Raw genomic sequence first — 21326 nt, 5'->3', positions numbered from 1 at the left:
CTTTGTTGTTGTGCTTCTTTCTTTAATTCTGGAACAGATCACACTTTAAGGTAGACTCTAGAATAGAAATTACACAACCATCACCAGAGATATTTTAGAGGAGCTAGGTGCAAGACTTTGCTGTCATTTATTCATACGTACCAGTATCGTGTTATGTATTGCGTTCTAAGCTATTAGTTACTTCCTAGCATATTGTGAATTTCATGGTTGATTTTCAAACCAGTTTCAAAGTAGGTCATAACAGAAACCTTTTAAATATAGAATATCTAGTTAAACATTCATTTAGCTAGTCACTAGGTATGTTGGTGACTGCTGGAAAATAAGTTATTGAATATAACAACCTTTTCTCTGTCACTGACAGACATGGCTGGGTATCGCTCACATTTACTTGAAAGGCATGCCGCGGAAATATGCAAATGCAGCTTTACATCAACACTATTAAAACAACACCCCCAGCCAGTCAGTATTCAGCGTTTAGAAGTTAAACGCCCTGCGTTGAATAAAAGTGTTAATGTGTTTTTAAAAGTGTTACAGTAAATACACATGTTCTAGTGTTTCCCATTTAATGACTCGGGCACATTATCATTTACATTTTAAAGCCATTTACACATTTAAAAGGTGTGTCAGAATGTGCTGAGTTACGTCCGCTTTCTTATCCGTAACACTCGGTTTTACAGCGCACACGTACACACACGCCATTCACCCGCGTCCGCACCCCGCTGTCAGCTCAGTTCCTCCCACAGGCGATACGGGAGAACCCAGCAGGATGATGGGAAATGGGCTGTCATCACTCTAACAGGGCGCCGCAGTCTGCTAATCAGATCTGGATATGGTACGGGGGTGAGTGCACCCGTTACGCACCCAGAGGTTGCATAATGGTGCTGATGTTTTTTGGGAGGGTGTGGATATATTTGGGGCCTGTTTTTGGGTCTAGTGTGTTCCTCTCCGGGCCCCTGGTCCGGGAATTTGGGTCCTGTGGATGTGCATTAGTCAGCTGACCAATGAAGGGTAAATATTTACATCCAGGAAGGGACCCGTGTATTTCCCCTACCCCAACTCAGAACAATAATTCCCTCCTTCTCTCTGGTTGGGCTAAGGCTTCTCAGAATAGCAGTAATTATCACACTTCCCTGTATTCTTCAGAGGGCCTCATTGTCCCGGCTAGAGAGACTGACTGTTTAAACCTGAACCGGCCGGAAGCCCAGCTCTCCTCACTGGCCCTGCTCTCCAACTCGGCCCGAGGAGGGGAAGCGAAAAAGTCAGGAGAACAATTAGCCGGAGTTGTTTTATAAACTACTCTCTGCAGTTAGCGGCAACACAATAAAACATAATAAAACATAATCTCTCAGTTTCTTTGCCCCACTCTATTCCACACACATTCTTATTCCCTTTTGCTCTCTTTCATTCACTTGAATCCTGTCTTTCCCTTCCGTTCAACTGTGTTCCCTCCTTCTCTGCGCGCGGTGAACATCAGTCCAGCCATGCCAGGGCAGCACGTGCCTGACGACCTGCCGGTTTCGCACACGCTCTCTAACAGAAGCCCAGCGGCAGGTAGACTCAACGTCACCCTGGCCGCTCATTTATTAAGAGGGTCAGCTGTCGGGTAACAGGTTGGCCTACTGGTCAAGACAGGCTGCTGGGTGGCTGGGAGGATGTTGGGGTGGGGGTTTCTGGGCCAATCAGTGGAGCTGTTGAGTAATCCACTTCCTGATCCCCCAGGGCAAGGGTGGACAGCTGTCCGCAGTCCCCTAATCAGGCCCTGTGGCTGGGCTGCTGTCAGGCGACGCTTGCCTGGGCTGGTGTTGCTGGTGGCTGGGTCCTGCGTGGAGGGAAGCCTGGGGGTATCGATCCAGCCACTCAGCGGCTGACACACTCCTCTAAGTGGATGTGTCTGTAGCCAACGTCTTCTCCCATTCCCCGTACCTCCTCTCCGAACACTCCTCCTTCGGCCCTCCTTTCAACTCCCTTCAACCTGCCTCTCTTTTCTCCCTCCCCCCTCTATTCCTAAACACAGTCCTCTGAAACGCAGGGGGACCTCTCAGAGTCCCAGGAGTCCGTGAGACGCTTAGAGCCTTGTCATTCTCAGGAGGGACCCCATGCATAAACCAATGAAAGCGTTATGGGTCAATGGGATGTGTTCAGGTGATGTGCTTGCCTGTTATTTGTCCGTATTGTGGGGAAACTCTTTTCTACACCTGCCAGTGGAAACCTATTTGTGAGTGCAACCTGCCTCGCAGTTTTGTGACGGTGGACCTGTTCATCTGTACATAAGTCCACCTGTCAAATACAGTGTTCCTGTCTGTCTGTCTGTCTGTATGTCTGTATGTCTGTATGTCTGTATGTCTGTATGTCTGTGTGTGTGTCTGTCTGTATGTCTGTGTGTCTGTCTGTCTGTGTGTCTGTCTGTCTGTCCGTCTGTCTGTGCAAACTTTCTGCATGTTGGTCCCACAAAATTCTTCCTGTCTGTGTACTGTCAGTGTGTATACGTTTGTGTAGGGGGTGTAGATGTGAGTGTGCATAAGTCTGTCTGTCTGTCTGTGTGTGTGTGTGTGTGTGTGTGTGTGAGGGAGGTCTGTGGCTGGAGGGCTGATCTTGATGCCTGAGAGAGGCAGCTGTACCATCTGCTCAGTCGACCTGCAGCGCTACACACCTCCCTCCACACACCTCCCTCCACACCTCCCTACACACACCTCCCTCCACACACCTCCCTATACACACCTCCCACTACACACCTCCCTCCAAACAACTCCATTCACACACCTCCCTCCAAACACCTCCCTATACACACCTCCCTCCAACACCTCCCACCAAACACCTCCCTCCAAACACCTCCCTACACACACCTCCCTCCAAACACCTCCCTACACACACCTCACTCCAAACACCTCCCTCCAAATACCTCCCTCCAAACACCTCCCTCCAAATACCTCCTTCCAAACAGCGGCCCCAAACACCTCCCCCTCACAACTCCCACTGACACCTATATCCACACACCTCCATTCATAAATCTCCCTCCACACACTGCCAACCACACACCACCCTCCTAACACCTAATTCCACACACCTCCCCCCAAACAGTACCATCCACACACCTCCCACAACACACCTCCCACCACACACCTCCTACCATGCACCTCCATCCACACACCTCCCTCCAGATACCTCCTCCCACGCACCTCCATCCACACACCTCCCTCCAGACACCTCCCTCCAGACACCTCCCTCCAGACACCTCAGTCCAAACCTCCACCCACCTAGACTTCCTCCTCTATTTCTTACTTAAGTCACTTCCATGATATAAAACCCCATCATTCTGTTGATGGATTTTCAATCCATGTTCCTTTTATATATCCTAAGACACACACATGCACGCACGCACACACACACCCACGCACACACTTACATACACACATAGAAATGTTACATTTACACACAGAGCCACAAGGACAGGCAAGTGAATACCAGAGACCTCACTATTTGCTTTTGTCATCTTTATTTACACGGTTGATTGTTTGAGAATGAAGAGACTTAATAGCTATTTGTGAAGAATACAAAATCAATATTTTGCCCCATCAAAGGGAGGTTGTAAAGACAGCCAAAGCATTCCATTTTGAATAATAGCCCCTTCCATAAGAATCAGCGCATTGATTGGAAAGCCAATACCGTTCAGACAGGGGCTCCCATGAATGAATGCCTCTGTGATGTGGCCGGGCCATAAATGATAGGAATTAATGTTGTTTTGATGTGACTGAACCAATCGTGGCCGAGGTGAGGCAGCTAAAAGTGATTCTGACGCCATCAAATATACTGGAGGAGATATGAGGCAGACCATGCCCTGTTAATGGCTGGGAGAGCCCTACTCTGACACATTGATAGATAAGCATTATAAAAGCACATCTACTGACTGTCTACACCCACCCCCCCCCACACCCCACCCCCAGCCCCCCATCACGCCACTGCCATCACCCCACACTGAATATTCTATCTTATTTACAATAACTTGACACTTCACCCAAAAAAAATCGTATTAGATTCTTGATGACAAATAAAATAAAAAGATGGGAGAGTGGTGGAGTGGAGAAAGGGACAGGTCTGTGGGGTAGAGATGAGGATTTCGTAGGGAGCACTGGATTTTAGTATGCATGCTTATTCTGTTATGATGAAATGCAATAACAAATATGTTGGCCTGCTCCCTAGGAAAAAAAGGCCTTGGAAACGCTTTGAGACTGGCTTATATTTATCATCTGCTATAGACTGTCGCTGGAAAGAATATATTGCTTTAAAAAGTCGCGCCCGTAATAGCATTGATATAATTTCCATAAATTTTCATCTCAAATTTGATATTTTTCTCATCGATGAACAACATAAACTATTTAAAGAGGATTCTGGTGTGGCAAACTTTTTCAACCAACCTTAAATTAGCAAACCATATATGGTGTGATGGATAACAGCCCTAGTGTCTGTGGGGTAACGCCACGGGAGCTAGATTGGTCTTGAAATTGAACATCAGCCTCTCTAAGCTAGTACAATATTCTGACATTGTCATTACTTAATTCAGGCAATTTTATCTGTCAGAATTTTCCACAGAAAGCTTGCCTCTACGCATAGAACTCTTAAGTTTTTCTTACATTGTTGCATAGAAAAATTATTCAGTTTTATTACTATTTAACAGCAGAATGTCTGCTCGTTAATGTGTTAGTACAATTTCATTTACAGTCGCATTTCTCCTCATTGATGTGTTATTACAAATAAATGTTACAGTACAATGTTGGATCATTGAAGTATTATTACCATGTTTTTACAGTACAGTTACAACAGTCTGTTGGTGATGCATCAAGTCTCAAAATTGACCAAAACAGTGGTATAATTGTTCTATCAATATAAGGCAGCATGGTGGTAATTGTTCTAGCGTTAAGTGCTTAACCTTCCATTATCTACTCAGCAGAGTCTAGCCTACAGTCTGATTCACTGACTGCACCTACACTGCTACATCCCAAATGGCACTCTATTGACCCTATGTAGTCCTCTACGGGTTCTGGTCAAGGGCAATGCACTATGAGGGAATAGGGTGCCATTTTGGACAAAGAGAGGTTCAGTTTGAGACATGATGTAGTGTGTAGAGTGATGCTCCTCTATTGACCGACACACAAATTACAGCGAAGATAAAGTAAACATCCATTCCTTATCTGTTCTCCAATGGTCAGTTAACCTATCAGTAGGGATTTCATGTCAGAAGCAGATTCACCACATGGTTTTGTAGTATTTAGTGGATCTTTTATGGTCACTCTAACTTAGAAACTTTGTCTGGGATTGAATACATTATAATGCAGCACATTTGTATGTCTGGTGAAACACAGATAAGCAAAAAACTGAGTAACACTTTATTTTAAGTTTCTGTAATTACCTGCTAACTAACAAAGCAATAACTGGAAGGCTTGCCATGATCCTAAACTCTCCCAAATATGTTGGATTCTAGTCTATTGAAATCCATGGATCCAAATGGTTTCAACCCTGTAATTACCTGTGAAGATTATACTCATGTCACAAGGACATATTTTGGCTTAATTTTTATACATGGTAATCCTGGACGAAAATGTTTAATTAAATTGGTATTTGCACGTATGGAATAACATTCAGCAAATGAATGTGTAATTACACATACTTCTTCATAATTGTTTTGTCTCACTCAAAACAATTATTTTACCATGCAGTTACATAAAAATAGTTACTTATGTATCTACATTGTTGCTAAAGTAATTCATGTTACCTATATTGGTCACCTCTGCATGTGCCCATCTAAATCTAAAATACCCAATTTCCTCATGCATGCAATTTTATTGATGTAGTGTATTTATGTCTGCTCCAATTCCAGGAGACAAATAAATCATTAATTTCTTCCTGGGTCTGATTTACTTGCTGATTCTCCGACGACAAAAGCCCAGCAAACTGTTTCAGAACGATTTCTGCGAACACCTATGCATTGTTCATGTGAACACACGTACACATGTCTTCTGTGTATTTTCGACAGTACCACAGTCATGCTACGTCCATTAGTCGCATGTGACCGCAGGTTGTGTGTGTTCCCTCCATAGAGGACAGCGAAAGGTCAAGAGCAGCGCTGGATGCTCCTCGTGTTTCAGTCCATCTCCCTGCTCTGACATCTACTCTCACAGTGATGGAGGACCGGCCAACCCGGCCCGCCTTGGCATTGAATGTCGGCGGCACGAGGTGGACTCAACCAGATGGATGGATGTCTGAGCACCGTGCGCCTAAACGTCTGCGAACGCGTCTCTAAACACTGTACTTTTAATGTGACCTATAATGTGAACAATTCAATTGAAAAACAAACTGAAATCTTCAGGGGGGGAAATAAAAAATAAAAACCTTACAATAACCTGGTTGCATAAGTGTGCACACCCTTAAACTAATATTTTGTTGAAGCACCTTTTGATTTTATTACAGCACTCAGTCTTTTTGGGTAGGAGTCTGTTAGCATGGCACATCTTGACATGGCAATATTTGCCTACTCTTCTTTGCAAAAGCACTCCAAGTCTCCAAATCTCCTGTGCACTGCCCTTTAGATCACCCCACAGATGTTCAATTGGATTCAGGTCTTGGCTCTGGCTGGGCCATTCCAAAACGTTAATCATCTTCTGGTGAAGCCATGCTTTTGTGGATTTGGATGTGTGCCTTGGGTCGGTGTCACGCTGAAAGTGTGCACACCCTCTTATAACTGTTTTCAGAATTAACCAATCACATTCAAACTCATGTTAAATAGAAGTCATTACACACCTGCCATAATTTAAAGTGACTCTGATTAATCACAAATAATGTTCAGCGGTTCTAGTAAGATTTTCCTGACATTTTCTTAGTTGCATCTCATAGCAAAAGCCATGGTCCGCAGAGAGATTCCAAAGCATCAGAGGGATCTCATTGTTTAAAGATTTCAGTCATGAGAAAGGTACAAAATAATTTCCAAAGCATTAGATATACCATGGAACACAGTGAAAACAGTCATCATTAAGTGGAGAAAATATGGCACAACAGAGACATTACCAAGAACTGGACGTCCCTCCAAAATTTATGAAAAGACGAGAAGAAAACTGGTCAGGGAGGCTTCCAAGAGGCCTACAGCAACATTAAGGAACTGCAGGAATTTCTGGCAAGTACTAGCTGTGTCCTACATGTGACAACAGTCTCCCGTATTCTTCATATGAATGGGCTGTAGGGTAGGGTGGCAAGATGGAAGCCTTTTCTTACAAAGAAAAACATCCAAGCCCGGCTGAAGTTTGCAAAAACAAACTTCAAGTCCCCCAAAAGCACATGGGAAAATGTGTTATGGTCTGATGAAACCAAGGTTGAACTTTTTGGCCATAATTCCAAAAAGTATGTTTGCCGCAAAAACAACACTGCCTATCACCCAATGAACACTATACCCACAGTGAAGCATGGTGGTGGCACCATCATGCTTTGGGGCTGTTTTTCTTCAGCTGGAACTGGGGCCTTAGTCAGGGTGGAGGGAATTATGAACAGTTCCAAATACCAGGCAATTTTGGCACAAAACCTTCAGGCGTCCGTTAGAAAGCTGAAGATGTTCACCTTTCAGCACGACAACGACCCAAACCACACATTCAAACCCACAAAAGCATGGCTTCACCAGAAGAAGATTAACATTTTGGAATGGCACAGCCAGAGCCCAGACCTGAATCCAACTGAACATCTGTGGGGTGATCTGAGGAGGGCTGTGCACAGGAGATGTCCTCGCAATCTGACAGATTTGGAGAACTTCTGCAAAGAAGAGTGGGCAAATATTGCCACGTCAAGATATGCCATGCTAATAGAACTCCTACCCAATAAGACTGAATGCTGTAATAAAATCAAAAGGTGCTTCAACAAAATATTAGTTTAAGGGTGTGCACACTTATGCAACCAGGTTATTGTGAGTTATTTATTTTTAAAAAATCTCAAAGATTTCAGTTTGTTTTTCAATTGAACTGTTCACGTTATAGGTCACATTAAGGTCTCATTCTTTTACATCACAAGAACCTGGCATTTTTTTATATCCACTGTATGTGTGAATGTGATGTGGACGTTGTGGCGAGAGCCCCACTGACAGAGCGATCTACATGGGTCATGTGAGAAAGTGGAGTGGGGGGGTTTCTCCATGCTGCTAATTAGAGACACCAGTATGCAGCCTGAGAACAATACAGCCAGTTCTTCTGCCATCAAAGGCCACTGTCCTGTAGAATGTCATTTTCTATCTAAAAGCATCCAGTGGCCAGATGGCCCCCAACCTGTTTCCCATACACAGCCAGGCCTTAGCCCACACTTCATCTCTTTCTCTCTCTCTTTCTCTCTCTCTCTCTCTGTTTGTCTTCCCTTTTCTGTTTGTGCATGTCTCTCTCCATCTATGGTGTCTGTGGTTGCCTGTAAGCAGTATGAATTATGAAGTGGTGTGTGTGTATGTGTGTGTCGTGTGTGTGTGTGTGTGTGCGTGGGGGGGGGGTGGTACAGGAAAGAAAGAAACAGAGAGAAAAACAGAGAGACGACGAAATGACGGGAAGAGAGAGAGATCTGGCTGAATGGTGGTGATAATAATTGCAGTAGCTGTGTTGCCATTAACCTGGCACTCACTATAGTAGCAGGTATTTGGGTCACTCTGGATCAGAGAGAATTTCTGAGCCTTCAATATTGATTTTCACATGGCAATTTCTCATAACCACCCCTTTCCTATTCTCACTTCGTCTCCCATCCCCTCTCTTCGTCTCCCATCCCCTCTCTTCGTCTCCCATCCCCTCTCTCCCTCTCGCCCTCACCCCTCTCTCTCTCTCTCTCTCTCCCGCTACTTCTCTTTAATTCCCGTCTTCCTCTCACTCTTTTCCTTCCTCTCTTCATCCCCTCCCCTCTCCTCCCCTCTCCATCTCTCCTGTGATGGAGCAGAACGTGGGAGGGAGGGAGGGAGGGAGGGGAAATGCAGCAGGTGAGTGGGTGACACCTCAGGGATACGGACGGGCTGGGTTCAGACAGCGCCTCATTAGTGAGCACTGAATTACACTCCAGACACGTCTTTATGTAGACTAATCATATTACAGCAGACGAGGTGAGCCTTGCCGGGGAGGGGGGAGGTGTGGGGGGGGGGGGGGGTCCCGGGGAGTGGGGCGGGGGGGTGGGGGGAGTGGGGGCTGTGTGCTTTACAATCTGATTTGCCCAGGAGAACTCAATGTAATCTAGCACCGAGGACCGACTCCATTTTATCCATCTACCCATCTATCTCCTACACGTGCAGGGCATGTGTCGTACCCCCGCCCGCTCTCTCTCTCCCTCCCTCTCACAGCTTCTCTTTCTTTCTCTCTCATTCCCTCTGTCCCTTTCTCATCTCCTCCTATCTAACCAGGCAACCCCCCCCCCCCCCACACACCCACCCCACCCTCCCCCCAATACATTGTCAATTCTGACAAGCGGATTTAATCGGCCAGCGTGGCGTCCGCGGCGTGGGCCTCTGACCACTGTGCAGAGTCATTAACCTTGACTGGCATAATTGAATCCAAGGTTGATTGCTCGTGACCCCCCCCCCCCCAACACCCCCCCCCCCCCCCCCCAAGGTCCTTAAAATGTACATATTCATTACAGGGCCAGGCCACTAAATGGATTGCACAGCGAAAGCTGTAGCAATCATCCGGGCCTGATCTGGCGGGGGCACTCTGCTGTTCAGGGGCCCTCTGGCGAGGGGGGGGGGGGACAGGGTTGGCGGGCCACTAATTGCATGTTAGAGAGGAGGATTAGATTATGAAAATAGTGAGAGAATGAAGATGGATCCCCGTGACACTGTCAAATTAAGGGCAGCCTTGTAACGCGGCAAGACACCAAAATGTACAGCGACATTACCAGAGAAGAGAGGGAGAGATGGAGAGAGAGATGAATAAAGAGAAAGAGAAGGAGGGAGGGATGGAGAGAGGGAGGGGGAAAGCAAGGGGGATGTGGAGAATGAGACAGAGAGCGATAAAGAAGAAGAGACTCAAACGATTCCTCCCTCAGCTCTCCTCATCACATCCTCCCTTCTCCCCTCCCCATTCCTCATTGCCTCCTCCCCTTTCTCCTCAACCCCTCCTTCCCTCTCTCCAGAGCCCCTCCTCCCCTCTCTCCTCAACCCCTCCCTCCTCTCCTCACTCCTCCTGCCCTCTACTCACCCCCTCCTCCCCTTTTTCCTCATCTCTTCCTTCCCTCTCTCCTCAACCCCTCCTTCCCTCTCTCCAGAGCCCCTCCTCCCCTCTCTCCTCAACCCCTCCCTCCTCTCCTCACTCCTCCTGCCCTCTACTCACCCCCTCCTCCCCTTTTTCCTCATCTCTTCCTTCCCTGTCTCCTCAACCCCTCCTCTCCTTTCTCCTCACCCCCTCCTTTCTTCTCTCCTCAATTTTTCTCCACACCCCTCTACCCTCTCTCCTCCCCCCTCCTCCCCCCTCCTCTCCCGCCCTACTCACCCCCTCCTCTCTCCTCACCATATACACACACACACACACACCTTCACTCACACACACACACACACAGAGCCTATGACACTCTCTCTCTCGTTCTCTCCTCTCTAATGGTTGTCAGATAACAATCAGCCAAATCAGTTCATTCATTTCTCCCTAGCCCCTGACACGCAACTCTAAGTGGCCAACCACGAGTCAAAGTGCAACCATTAACTATTGTTTGTAGAGCCAAAGAAGACAGAAAGGGCAAACTGTGTGTGTATGTCAGTCAGTCATCTGTGTAGTTTTGTGTTGCTGTAGTGTAGTGTGTAATGCTCACAGTGAGCTGTCTGATTGGGTCTGGTCTGGACCTCCTAACGTCTCTGACTCGTAAAAAGGATTGTGTTAGCTATTAGCTAGCCATTAGCTTGCACTGTGAGAAACTGGAGAATGAGCCAACCAGGCTGTTTTCTGCCCTCCAGCTGCCCTCTGTGCCCCTGCCCTGTCTGGCCGGAATCGTTCCCAGCCACCCCTCGGTCCGTGGAGAGCCATCCGACTTTCACATTAGACATTTTCCACTCCCGGAATTGGAGTGGTTCGCTCTAATCCCTGCACATCATCAGCAAGTGTATTTCCCATGGTTGGAACTGAGTTTAGGTAGCAGTGTGGAAATCAAACAGTAGAACAATGGAGGGCTTCCTACGCTTAACCTCTTAATGGGCTCTCAATGGCTCCCCAGACTCCCAGAAAACTATCAGCAACTGGATTCACTTACCCCCTGGTTAGCTGGGGACATGTGAGGTCCGGACACTTAAAACTCCTCAAAGGCACATGTTTGTATTTGTGTGTCTGTGTGTGTGTGTGTGTATCTGTAGGTTTGTTTGCATGTGCCTGCATGTGCCTGCATGTGCATGCATGTACATGCGTGTGTGCATGAGCGCGTGTGAAGAAAGAGGAAACGTGTTGAGCTGTTTTTGGCGAGCAGGTGTTTTCCCAGGCAATGGATGAGAAAGGTGGAGACCAATATTACATTCCCACATCAGCCTGGTGATGCATTCATTTGGTGTCATAATATTTATAGTCAATGATGCACGTGTCATTAGGTGTCTGCATGTGTGTTTACATGAATGCATGTGTTTCTGCTTTGGTGCAGCCCTCTACGTGTAAGTACATGTCTGTATGTGTATATATGTGTGTGTGTGTGTGTACTTGTGTTTATGTGTGTTAGCCCTGCTCCTCTGGTTCGTCTTAAATAATGATTCTCAGCGAGTGCCGCACAGCTCCCAAAGCAAAGACAAGTGGCCTCATTTATATCCGTGGAGGAAAATAATTTACCAAGCGTCAGGCGCTAACGAGCGTGTGCGGCGGACACCATAATTAGATTTACTTTGTTTGTGTCGTTTTAATTACGTTACGCCATCCTCGACCAAGCGTAGTGCCTCAGTTTTGACCAGAGACAAAACAGCTCTTGCGGGCCCTGGTCAAATGTGGCGCCCTTACAAAGGAATGATGGGAGCGGGGTGTCATCTGGGCGAGTGATCCCCCAGCCTAGACAGCTATCGCCTCTGTCGGCTTTTGTCCCAGGAGAGCTTCAAAACCAACAGACTCGCACCAGAAAAACATAGAAAATGTCACTTTAATCTGGCTTCTGATATAAAAAAAAAAAAGAAATCTGACGTTCAAACTTTTTTGTTTGGGATGAATCGCAGTGTTTTTGAGCCTGTGTCAAATAAAAAGACTTGGGGGACAGATTTCAAAGGGCAGGGGAAGGTAAACGTTGTGTTTATGCTACGTTGTGTAAACCAAAGCACTTTGAGGGTCGTTTGAAGTATTCCCCCAAGACACGTTAGTTAATTATTTCCTTTTTAATAGTGAATTCTGCTCCCTTCATTAACGGCTTCTACTGATGTTGCTCTCTGTACATCAGAGCATTAAAGCGGTGGCGGTATTTCAAAAAAAGTTCATATTATTTAATTATTTTTGTTTCAATAATTGAGTGATTAATTGATACATAACGATTACCATCACAAAGCTTATGCTTCATTTTTATTTCAAAGCAAATCGTGCATTACTGCTGTATTACCTGAGTGTCACTGCTAGCATGTGCTCAGAGGAGAAATAATAGAATTACTCTCAATTGTCTACTCTGTTCAGTCTCGACGGTCCTTAATTGAAATATATTTATCTGTGTGTTATCATTATATTTATCTGTGTGTTGTCATTGTATTTATCTGTGTGTTATCATAACTGTTGCGTACCTGCTCCTCTGTTGGGGATCAGAATGGGTTTTATCCTGCATGACAAGGCACACCTTACAAATGGTTAACTGGCGTGTCAAATGGTGTGTGTGTGTGTGTGTGTCTGTGTGTGTGCCCTTGTATTCTGTCCTGTCTGGTAGTGATGCTGACCAGTCCTCTGGGAGCAGCTAGCTAGGTCTAGGATAAGGCCAGGGTGGCCTGTCAGTCCCTGTCTGACGTCCAACACTGTGCTGCCTAGTTCCACAGGCCTCTACAGTACCATTCAGCCAGCTCTCTGGACAGGAACCCTGAGGCCAAAGGACTCTGCTCAAAAGTTCTTCACTATCTATTTATATAGGGCACATTTTGGACAGGAAATTATTGAATGCATGCTATCCGTAAACACACTGGATATATGCTATCCATAAACACACTGGATATATGCTATCCATAAACACACTGGCTATATGCTATCCATTAACACACTGGATATATGCTATCCATAAACACACTGGATATATGCTATCCGTAAACACACTGGATATATGCTATCCATAAACACACTGGATATATGCTATCCATAAACACACTGGATATATGCTATCCATAAACACACTGGATATATGCTATCCATAAACACACTGGATATATGCTATCCATAAACACACTGGATATATGCTATCCATAAACACACTGGATATATGCTATCCATAAACACACTGGATATATGCTATCCATAAACACACTGGATATATGCTATCCATAAACACACTGGATTTATGCTATCTATAAACACACTGGATATATGCTATCCATAAACACTGGATATATGCTATCTATAAACACTGGATATATGCTATCTATAACCACACTGGATAGTTGCTATCCATAAACACACTGGCTATATGCTATCCATAAATACTGGATATATGCAATCCATAAACACACTGGATATATGCTATCCACAAACACACTGGATATATGCTATCTATAAGCACACTGGATAGTTGCTATTCATAAACACACTGGCTATATGCTATCCATAAACACTGGATATATGCAATCCATAAACACACTGGATATATGCTATCCATAAACAGACTGGATATATGCAATCCATAAACACACTGGATATATGCTATCCATAAACAGACTGGATATATGGTATCCATAAACAGACTGGATATATGGTATCCATAAACACACTGGATATATGCTATCCATAAACACACTGGATATATGCTATCCATAAACACACTGGATATATGCTATCCATAAACACACTGGATATATGCTATCCATAAACACACTGGATATATGCTATCCATAAACACACTGGATTTATGCTATCTATAAACACACTGGATATATGCTATCCATAAACACTGGATATATGCTATCTATAAACACTGGATATATGCTATCTATAACCACACTGGATAGTTGCTATCCATAAACACACTGGCTATATGCTATCCATAAATACTGGATATATGCAATCCATAAACACACTGGATATATGCTATCCACAAACACACTGGATATATGCTATCTATAAGCACACTGGATAGTTGCTATTCATAAACACACTGGCTATATGCTATCCATAAACACTGGATATATGCAATCCATAAACACACTGGATATATGCTATCCATAAACAGACTGGATATATGCAATCCATAAACACACTGGATATATGCTATCCATAAACAGACTGGATATATGGTATCCATAAACAGACTGGATATATGGTATCCATAAACACACTGGATATATGCTATCCATAAACACACTGGATATATGCTATCCATAAACACACTGGATATATGCTATCCATAAACACACTGGATATATGCTATCCATAAACACACTGGATATATGCTATCCATAAACACACTGGATTTATGCTATCTATAAACACACTGGATATATGCTATCCATAAACACACTGGCTATATGCTATCCATAAATACTGGATATATGCAATCCATAAACACACTGGATATATGCTATCCACAAACACACTGGATATATGCTATCTATAAGCACACTGGATAGTTGCTATTCATAAACACACTGGCTATATGCTATCCATAAACACTGGATATATGCAATCCATAAACACACTGGATATATGCTATCCATAAACAGACTGGATATATGCAATCCATAAACACACTGGATATATGCTATCCATAAACAGACTGGATATATGGTATCCATAAACAGACTGGATATATGGTATCCATAAACACACTGGATATATGGTATCCATAAACACACTGGATATATGGTATCGCTCCGAGTCACTGATTCTATAGTATACACCACATATATCTGTCATGCTTTACAAAACATGTATTTCATTTTATTTACAAAAGTAGAACATGCTTTACAAAGTGTACTTCTACGACTGCAACCACACAACCACAGCCAACAGAGATCATAGTGATCTACACCACTAGAAGTTCAGTCTCAGTAACAGTAGTTTCCGATAATGACTTTAAATGGCAGATCTCTCATCATCAGCGCTCCTGGTGCAGCTCTGCTTCACTAGCAACAAGATGTGTTTACAGAAGGGATTCTTTGTTATGACTGAGTCAAATCTCAACCAATGACCTCTTGGTCTGCCCAAGGAAGAGAGTGTATCCATCTGACACACCTGTGGCCAGTTTGTGTGTGTGTGTGTCTGTGTCGGTGTGTGTGTGTGTCGATGTGTGTGTGTGTCTGTACGTGTGTGTGTGGGTCTGTGTGTGTGTGTGTTTGTGTGTGTGTGTGTCATGGTGATAAGACATTAACCCCGGGACCGGCCTGACACTAACACCACTGACGAACTATAAAAACAGGCCTGATCCTGGATTCATATTGTTCAGGAACATCATCATAACATGGAAAACCAGACAAAGGAACACACAGCTGGTGTGTTCACACTGAACCCAGTTAATTCACATTATGGTTACCACACACACACGCTCTGGGTTTGCATCTTGGTCTGTTTTAGTCAGAACAGTAAATTAGTGTACTGTACTTGGAAAGTATTAGTAGATAAGGTCATTGTACAATTTCATCAAGTGGTACGAAAGATCATCTTGGTTATATACAGTGAATTACAAAACTGCATGGACAGTCAGACACACATATACAGTACACAGTTATCAGCCCAAACCATTTTCTCTGCATACATATTATATAACATTTTGTGCTGGTGGACAGGACTTTGGCCCAATGTTTGTGAGTTTGAATCAGTGGTGATGTCCAATATTTTTTATTTCTAACCTGTCCCCAGGTAGCACCTTAATCTTAACACCACTTGAGTATTACCTAACTTTAACAATTTTCTAACTTTAGCCCTAACCTTAACCACACTGAAGTTGTACCTAACCTTAATGCCTTAACCATTGTTTCGCAACCCCATAACACACTTCCCTATTATACACATCCCTATAACACACTTCCCTATAACTAATTTCCCTATAACACACTTCCCTATTATACACATCCCTATAACACACTTCCCTATAACTAATTTCCCTATAACACACTTCCCTATTATACACATCCCTATAACACACTTCCCTATAACTAATTTCCCTATAACACACTTCCCTATTATACACATCCCTATAACACACTTCCCTATAACACACCTCCCCATAACATAATTACTTAAAACACACTTACCCATAACACAATTCCAATACATTTCCCTATAACACACTTCCCAGTAACACACTTCCTACAACACACTTCTCTATTATACAGTACACATCCTTTTAAAACACATCCCTATAACACACTTTCCTATAACATACTTCCCTATAACACACTTCCCAGTAACACACTTCCCTATTATACACATATCTATATCACACTTTCCCATAACACACTTCCTTCTAATACTTTTCCCTATAACGCGCAGCCCCTTAAAAACTTCCTATAACACAATTCCTTATAACACACTTCCCTATTACAGACATCCCCATAACACACTTCCCTATTACAGACATCCCCATAACACACTTTCCTATAACATACTTCCTGATTACACAGGTTCTGCGCAAATGGGATGATGGTGCGTTGATAAATTAATAGGAAAACTATGAAGGCCAAAAGATTACATTTTTTAGAAAACTAATATGCTATGTATTTTACTGTGGACACCTCTAGCAAATATGGGCTATATTTCCCTTGGGGAATCCTCTTTCACCCTGTCTGCTGAACAGATCATTCTAACAGGTATATTCAAGATGGATGCTCCTGCAATGAATGAAGGGGGCAAAAAATATAAGATTCTGATTCAAAAGGGAAGGGAAAGGGGACATTTCAATCCCACCCAAATGTAAATGATATTGGAAGATGATTTAATTTTAACCATTTTAATATACAGGTACAGTATATGCACATAATGTACATTCTGCAAACACATTCAAAATTTGACGTACAAAAAAAAAGGTATATTGAAATTTTGCACTTCAAAGCAACAAAAAAAAAAATCCCTCAACTAAATTATTCAAAATTCTAATTCATTTGGTTAGAGGCCAGTGCTTCTCATTAACAAGTAATTTATTTCACCTTTGGTAAGTTGCAGGTGTCAGGTGATGTAAAATGCCATTCAATCCATGTTGCAAATTATTTTCCACTGACCTCTAATATTTGGCTTTCACTGTAGTGTATTGTCTCACACAAATTTGGACTGTGGAGGTTCGGAATGACACAGAACTTCTGTATATTCTATGTATTACTGGTTTTAAGGACTGGCTCAGGACTTAATAATCTGTTTATATAAATCTTCCTGCCAAAAGGCCAACTCTAAAAGACCTGTTAAAGGACTATTACTCTATCTCTGCATTGTAGGTCAGGTAAGGTAGGTCATTGTTGTTTATCCCCTTTCTGCTACAGCCACAATATGAGAGAAATCTAACATTTAATTCAAGCAAATCCAATTCTTAATCAAGAAATATATTTTATTTTCTCAAAAATTTATTTGTCACGATTATTGGCATTCCCCCATTTAGTACTTTGTGCACACTCTACCAAGATAAAAGCATTAAGTCTCCCATTACAAAGTTTGATGAAGAGAGAGAAACATTTTCATGGGATCTGACACTATCCACGTGGCATATCACCAGATCTTTCAGAGTCCTTGGTCATCATTTGTGAATTTAGATTTGTGAATCTTCACTCTCCTGTTCATCTCACCCCACATGTTTTTAATATATAAGTATAAGTAGGTCAGAGGACTGGAATGGCCATTGCAATAACTTGATTCTATGGTCAGTGAGAGAATTTTGAGTGAATCTATAGGAATGCTTTGGAACATATACTGAAAGAATTATAAACACAACACTTTTGTTTTTGCCCCAATTTATCATGAGCTTAACTCAAAGATCTAAGACTTTCTCTATGTACACAAAAGGCCTATTTCTCTCAAATATTGTTCACAAATCTGTCTAAATCTGTGTTAGTGAGCACTTCTCTTTTGCCGAGATAATCCATCCACCTCACAGGTGTGGCATATAAAGATGCTGATTAGACAGCATGATTACTGCACAGGTGTGCCTTAGGCTGGCCACAATAAAAGGCCACTCTAAAAGGTGAAGTTTCACCGTATTGGGGGAGTCCGGGGTGGTCCGGGGTGGTCCGGGGGGGTCCGAAAACCGGTCAGTATCTGGTGTGACCACTATTTGCCTCAAGCAGTGCAACACATCTCCTTCGCATAGAGTTGATCAGGTCTACCACTGTCTCTACCACTCACAAAATCCCCTCCTCATTGCACCATATGTCTGAAATAGTAAAACTTCAGTTTAAGGTAGATCATAGTTACCTTAACTGTATGTATGTGGAGAAAAGTTACTTTGAGGATATTACAATGATTGAGAATTACATTTTCAATAACGGATAGAAATTCTACATTTCAACGCATCATTGATTTTGTTAAAGTTTTGAACAATTACATAGGACAGATTTGAGAGGTACCTTCAGAACTGCGTTTTATGTGACGGCACCAATGAAATTATCTGCTGTGGAGTAAATTAATATGTTTATCAGCATGGGATGACAATTTAATAACTCACCTGTCAAACCTCACCTAGATACATTGGAGAATCTGCCATGATAATTACAGGCAATTTTTTTAGATTCACAAAAAAATAATAGGATGAAATACACATCTAAATTAGAGACGGGTAATCTATTCCACAGAATGATCGGAATACAACAGGGTGGATTCTTGGTAAGCGTTATTAAACTATAAGAGCTCTTACAAGCTCGGTTTTCGTCATTGAACGATACAATTTCATCAATCTAATGTTACGCTCATTCTTTTTCTTGTATTGCATTATGGTCTCTTTTTTTCCACCTTGTCATGTGACCTCACTTTCTCAAGACCAATGGGACTGTGTTTCAGTATTAAAAGCTGACCGTGCGTATAAGCCCCAGTGGCTGAATGGCTAACCAATGGGTCTCACCATCCCATATAATGCATCCTGTGGTCACTCTTGGGCCCAGTGGATAGAAATACACACACACAAACACACAATGACCCAGAAGGACCATTTGTTTTACTGTATTTAGGACCATTATAGAGGTGTGTGGTGACTCAGTGTAGGCTCAGTTTCCACATTACCTCAGACAGTTTCAGCCATTTGTCTGTCCAACCAGTATTGCGAGCTAGAGCCTGAGCCATTACCAGCCATTATAGCAAACGAGTCTGGGACAGAGAGCTAGCCAGTTTGATCGTTTGCTGTCTAGCTGGCTCTTTATCATGAGGTAGGGTCTGGGGCAGAGAGGCAGGCACTGGAATGTCTGTCTGTTTAGTTGGCTCAGTAGGAACCAGAAAAAGAATGGGAGGGGAAAAGGAAGAGTTTTCAATCTATCTGCGTCTTCTCTCTCTCATTAACCCCTGTGCCCTGACAGGTTGGTCCGCCTGCCACTGACCTGGTTCACCTAATGAGCTACCAATTAAAACAAATTAGGAGAGAGGCGACAGTGTCATCTTCGCTCCCTACTCCTCCTCGTTGGCACGGACAGAGGGCCGATGCGGGGTTAACGGTTGGCGGGTCTGGCCGATATCGGAGGTGTGGGTCTCCATGGTAACTTGAAGGATGTGTCCTCAATCATCACAGGACCTCGGAGTCACATGACTCAGTAGGGAAGAACAAAAACAGGGCTACAATCCAACAAAATAATGCCAGGGCATCTTTTGGTTCTGGATTTTCCAGGGAGATGTGTTTTTGATTGTGTGTATGGGTATTTGTGTGTGTGTGTGTGTGTGTGTGTGTGTGTACGTGTATGTGTGTGTGACTCATGTGTGCGTGTAACTCTTGGTTTTGCGTCCAGGCCAACAGGCCGAGTTATTTATTTGGTGTTACTTGCAGCACCACCTGCTCCCCAGGCCTGTATCTACCATTGAGGATGCCAAATTCATGTCCTCTGTATTCATTTTTTTACACACAGAATAGAAGTGGTGAACTGATATAAATATAATAACACGAAAGCAAACATATGCATGACTGTGTGTTGTGAAGCGAGGCCAGACAGACAGGCAGTGATCCTTTTGCAAAGACGTTCACTCACAGGTCATTCTTCACAGGTCGTTCTCGGGGTGATGGAAATGTGTATCTGTGGTTAGTCAAAGATGGCTGATGAAGAAGACAAGTGTGATATGAAGCTAGAGAATATTTGAATTTATCTGACAATTAACCAGCTCAATGTCATTCATCTCTAGATATCGTCTAAACTATTTTTTGTATAATCTAAACTAGCTGGCATTGCTGGCTCGTTTACTGCCTAGCTAACGCCAGCAAATGCTTTGAATCCAATTGGTCTTGATAGAAAAAATAGTTGTCTCTGTTTCATTTTCAAATATCAAAGTGATTAGGACCATGGTTAACATACAAGCTCAACAAACCAAGCAATAGGTGACAATGGGAATAATTACAGTTGTGTTCAAAAGTGTGCATACCCTTGGAGAATTGGTAATATACAGTACCATTTGTAAAGAAAACAAGTGAGCAGGCAAAACACACCTTTTATTCCTGTGTATTTGGTGTATTGCCACCTTTAGCATCAATGACAGCATGCAGTCTTTTGTAATAGTTGTCTATGAGGCCCAGAATTCATGCAGGTGGCATTGCTGCCCATTCATCTTGGCAAAATGCCTCCAGGACATGCAAAGTCTTTGGTCGTCTTGCATGAACCGCACGTTTGAGATCTCCCCAGAGTGGCTTGATGATATTAAGGTCAGGAGACTGTGACAACCACTCCAGAACCTTCCTCTTTTTCTGCTGGGTTAACTTGGCCTTGTGTTTAGGGTCATTGTCTTGCTGGAAAGTCCAAGAGCATCCCATGCGTAGCTTTCATTCAGAAGAATGCAAATTGTCTGCCAGTATTTTCTGATAACATGCTGCATTAATCTTGCCATAGATTCTCCGTGCCTTTAGAGCTCACACAACCCCAAAACATCAGTGAGCCACCACCATGCTTCACAGTGTGGATGGTATTCTGTTCATTATAGGCCTTGTTGACACCTCTACAAAAGTAGCACTTATGATTGTGACCATAAAGTAACATTTTCGTCTCGTCACTCCAAATTACAGTGTGCCAGAAGCTGTGAGGCGTGTCTAGATATTGTAAA

The sequence above is a fragment of the Esox lucius genome, chromosome 1, assembly GCF_011004845.1.
Source record: "Esox lucius isolate fEsoLuc1 chromosome 1, fEsoLuc1.pri, whole genome shotgun sequence".
Taxonomy (NCBI): domain Eukaryota; kingdom Metazoa; phylum Chordata; class Actinopteri; order Esociformes; family Esocidae; genus Esox; species Esox lucius.
This window is presented reverse-complemented; position numbering follows the sequence as displayed.